Here is a 5122-nt window from a genome sequence, read left to right on the forward strand (position 1 = left end):
TCACTGGCTCTTCTGGCTACCTGGTTTCTGGCAAGGAGTCTGTCAGCCCTTGCAAACTGTGTTTTGCAAGCGTTTGGAGAAGGCATTGCCAGCCTCCAGAATGACTGACTTCTGGAATGTGGGCACTGTTCTGAGGCAGCATTTCCCACCTTCCTGGGTGGCGTGACCATCTTACCAGGCGCTGGAGACGGGTGCTGGAAGAAAGGCTCCAAAAAAACTCACTTGCACAGAATGAGGGGGCGAGCATCAGCCTCCGAGACCTAGCCAGTGTGGTTTTCCTTCAGAGCTAGGCACACAGCACAGTCTCATTGAAGACCCAGAGAGGGGGGATAAAAGAAAGAAAGAGAGAGATAAAACACAGGAGGGGAACTATTTAAAGTAATCATGTGGTAAATTGTTGCAAAGCGGGGGCTGGGGATATAGCTCAGTTGGTAGAGTTTGTGCCTCACAGGCACAAGGCCCTGGGTTCAATCCCCAGTACCGCCAGAAAAAAAAAAAATTTGTTGTAAAGCAATAAATCCCTTTGTATAGCAAATGTTCTCCATTGAGGATTTGTTAAAGGTTTGAAACAAATCGCATCCTTCCTGAATTAACTATTCCTGTATCCTTGCTAAAGTTGAGGGGCTGATGGCTCCTGAAAGTAGCAATCATTTGTATAACCCCTTTCATACCCACAACCCCGGGGGAGGGCTGCCAGTATAACCCCCCTTGCCAGAAGAAAGCATTACAATTCTGCAATCACCGGGAATTCAAAGGATGGGGTTGCCAAACAAAAACACTGTGTGCGCTGCCTTTCACAGTTAATGCGTAACATCCTCCTCATCCCTCTTCTGTTTCTGCCAGTAAATGGAGCTTGGCAGGCCTGTGATTTTCCTTATAATGCCAAATGATGAAATCGGTCTCCCAAATACAAGCACTCGTCATTAACACAAGAGTCTCAGGAGGAAATAAGAAGGTGGACTCTCTCCCCAGCAGCTGGGGAGGGCGAAGTGCCACTCGACATTTAAAAAAAAAAAAAAAAAAAACAGTTCAACCCTTCAAAGAATCAGATTTGATCAAACATTAGGCTGAAAATTTTCACAAGAATATACATCTTGCTCTTCTGGGTAATGTGCGGATTCCTGTGAATAGTCATCACTGCTCCCTGGTGTTCCTGATGAGAATAAACTATCTCTGGGTGCCTTCAGACAACAAAAGAGGTCTTGGTAAAACATCTGAGGCTTTAGAAATGGTTGCTAGATCCTATGAAAAGACTCCTTCAGATACCTGTCATTCTGCCTGGTTTCTTCCTTGAAGATGGAAATCGTATTGTAATGGACACCTCTGCATCCCTAAGTTGCTCGGTGGGCTTTTTCTATCAAATCACAAGAATCATTGGCATTTTTTCTTCTTCTACTTTGTAACCGTGGAACAAATGAAACCCAGGACTCCACCGGCTTTAGAAACACAAATTGAAAAGCCCAGCTGTTGAAATGAGCAGGGTTACACATGTTTTTCCTATGAAATAGCCTACCAAGATGGCTCTAGATCTGAGTGGCCATTCCAGAAGTGTGCTCTGCTCACTCTCTCTGCCTCCTCTCTCTCCTAAAAGCCCTCCTGGTCCAACTCGAACTTCTCTGGATCCAAGTCTTCTCTGTGAAACAAGCCTATCTTTATCACTCACCAAGTTGCTCCCTCTTTGCTTTGATTTACAGAAGGTATCTCTTAACAGGGCAGGAAGGGTGGTGAAGAAAAGTAGGGCGCGAGGATAGGACAAGCAATGATCATTAGTCACTAAGATTCGCTAATAAAAAAGCAGCATGTCAATTAAATCCATGATGGGTTGAAGCTGGCCAGGGGGGTGCACGCCTGTAATCCCAGCAACTTGGAAGGCTGAGACAGGAGGATCACAAGTTTGAGGCCAGCCTCAGCAACTTAACAAGGCCAGCCCAGTAACTTAAACTCCTGTCTCAAAATCTTCAAAAAGGGGCTGGGATTATGGCTCAGTGGTAGAGTGCTTGCCTAGCATGTGTGAGGCACTGGGTTGGATTCTCAGCACCACTTATAAATAAATAAATAAGTTCATCAACAACAAATAAAAATATTTTTAAAAAAAATCTTCAAAAGGGGGGTGGGCTGTGGATATGGCTCATGGTGAACCTCCAGGTTCAATCCCCAGTACCAAAAAAAAAAAAAATGTATATATGGCTCATCAATTTCAATCTCATACTATAGAGTCAATTTTGAATTTCAGTAGGTAGGCCTGTGGGATTCTATTTAGTCAGACGTAAATTATGGCGCTGGCTCATTCTTGGGACCTCTCGGGGCTTCTCAGAAGCAGCAGCACCCTCATATTCACAGTCACCTCCCTCCCACCATCACCACCCAAAAGTACACATTCTCCTAAGTATAATCTACTGATTCTGAGAACTCTTTCATTTGGTTCCCATTCAGTGAAGTGTAAGCAAGAACTCAAGAGCTTCCCTCCTATACAGCCTCAATTTCTCTCCACCAGTCTTGGCAGGTCAAAGTCCCACCATCCATTGGTAAAATGCATTCCATGTGGACCACCGTGCCGCCATTAAAAACGGTACTGTGGAAAAATATCGAATGACAAGGAGGACAGTGCCTGATCCAGGTGTTACATGAAAAATAGCAAGTTACAGGACAATGATGCTACAAAGCATTCGTTCATTTTTTTAAGGTGTAGGTTCTTTAAAAATAAAAAAAGATAGGAGAGATGGTCCTCTCAAAGTGGTTTTTATTTACTTTTCTGTGGTTTTCAACATTTGACAATAAGTTCTTCCATTGTTGAACAAAGGTAAGAAGAAAACATTTGACCTTGTATAGGCTGACTTTGGACCCGCTCCCCAAATTCATACCTTGAAGCCTTCGCCCTGGTGATGTGACTCTATTTGAGGATGGGACCCTTGAATAAGTCATGAAGGCAAAATGAAGTCAGCTGGGGACTCCAGTGCAATGTGATTGGTGTCCTCATAAGAAGGGGAGATGGGGACCCAGATGTCACAGCCCATATTGGGCTACAGCCACAAGCTGCCACCTGCAAGGCAGAGACAGAGATCTCCAAAGTAACAACAATGGCGAACCTTGACCTTGAACTTCCAGCCTCCAAAACAGTGAGAAATAAATTTCTGGCTGTTTCAGTCACGCAACCTGTGGTATTTTGTGACGATGGCCAGAACAAACTGGCGCGCCCTTCAAAGGCCAGCTTAAATGCCAGCCCTGCCAGGAAAGCTCCCTGCACTCCAAACTTCCCCTCCATCCGGCCTCCTGTTTCTTTCACTTTTGTGTCACTCGGTCTCAGAATTTGGGTTGCTTTGGCTCGCCCTTCTCCCTGCTGGGCTACTGAAGGACAAAGTCCATGTCCCATTTGACTTTTTTCTATGCCAACCCCTACTTGTCCAGATAGCTGGGAGGACTCACTGGGAAACTACTGAAATAAGGACAGAGGGACTTCCCTGGGATGCCAGCAGGGGTCAGACCACTTAGATGGCTCCTCATGCAGGTGCTAGTTGGTGGTGGCACTGGTGCTGTTGATGTGCATGTGTGTGCACACTTGTGTGTGTATTGTGCCTGCGTGTATGAACGCCGTGTGCATTCATGTGCACTGGGGGAGGGTGTGGTTATTCCAGGAGGGTGCCACCTTTTACCAACTGTGTGATCTTGGGGGCAGTCACACTTCACACCCAAGAGTTTACAAAGCACTTTCATAGGCATGCTCTCGTTTGGTTGTCATAACAATCCACCAAGGTTACATATTATTTCCTCCAGTTTGCAGGTGAGGTAGCCATCCTCAGAGAAGGTGAGGAGCAAAACATTTAGAAACAATAATAGCTAGGATACTCTGAGTGCCCAGCTTCACAGTAAACAGATTGCTTGCATGCCTGACCACTATTAATCTTTACAATGAACTTATTACTAGACCCATTTTACAGATAAGGAAATTAAGGCTCAGAGGAGTTGCCTAAGATCACACAGCTAGGAAAGGGTGGAGCTGGAACTTAAACCCAGTTTAATATGTTCACAGCCCTACGTAGACCAGTATGCCCTACTAACCTCTCCCCACACAAATAAGAAAATAATGGGTGCTAAATGAAGGGAACAGGCAGGTGTTGCTCCAAAGTTCATTTAGTGCTATTTATGGTGAAGAGTTTCACAAGGCAGATTTAGCCACCTAGTTCAGCCCCCCACACCCTTCATGAGCCCTGGGTATGTGCCAGCCCCTGAGCTGGAAGGCACTCACTCAGATACAGAGAGAATTAAGAGGAGGGCTCTGTCCAGAGTTGTCACCTAGGCAAGGCAGACTGGCATCCAATGACAGTGACCAAGAAGACATGAATCAATTTAAGGTTCTGACTGGGGCTTTGTGGAGAAAGCCCGGGTCCCAGTCCGGCAACTCATTTTCTATCACAAATTGGGCAAATCAGAGCTTATCTTGTGGCCTCAACTTTTATACCTAAACACAGAGTTACTGAATCTGTACTCCAGAGTATCTTCTAGGGGCTACTGTCCATCATTTACACTTAATTTCTATTCTTCCAGGCCCACCTCATATTTCCACGCAACCAAAAATTTTAACACTGACAATTAAAGAAAAGCAATCTGTTCATGGAGAAAGGAGGTAGAAATAACTCCAATGGCTGATTCTACCTTATGCCATCCCTGGCCCCAGGGTAAAAGGCCCAGCTGGGTCTCAGCTCTCACCCCTGGGAGGGGTGACATTTCAGAGATGATCTCTATGGCATAGCAATGCGCCTCCAAGGGAAGAAGGTTGAGTTAAGAACAACAGTGCATGTGTGAGGCCAAGAGCATCCCCTCTGAACTCTGAGCTAGACCTGTGTGGGCCTCTCCTAACTTCTGCCCCTCTTTCTGAACCTCTCCTACCAAATCAGGCCCCTCAGAAGTAGGGTAAATCTCTCATCGGCTTAATTTTTGTAAGACTCAAGAGACAGTCTTAAGAAACTGACTCAATGACATATTCTTGTCCAAGTGCACGGGTTGAACAAATGGGAACATTTCCGTGACTGTGTTCAGTTCACCAACACAGCTGCTTTAGATTCTGGAGCACCTTCGTACCTATTGTGCATTTGGTTTCTTGTTATGTTTTCTTTTTCTTTTTTCA

The 5122-nt window shown here is 45.4% G+C and overlaps 1 non-coding gene across 1 annotated transcript; it reads left to right on the forward strand.

Annotated features, from left to right (window-relative positions):
- Positions 1 to 413: 413 nt before the first annotated feature.
- Trnav-cac (transfer RNA valine (anticodon CAC)) lies at positions 414 to 486 on the forward strand. The gene has a single exon. It is a non-coding gene; the product is annotated as a tRNA-Val (tRNA).
- The last annotated feature ends 4636 nt before the right edge of the window (positions 487 to 5122 follow it).

Source organism: Ictidomys tridecemlineatus, chromosome 3 (genome assembly GCF_052094955.1).
Source record: "Ictidomys tridecemlineatus isolate mIctTri1 chromosome 3, mIctTri1.hap1, whole genome shotgun sequence".
NCBI lineage: Eukaryota > Metazoa > Chordata > Mammalia > Rodentia > Sciuridae > Ictidomys > Ictidomys tridecemlineatus.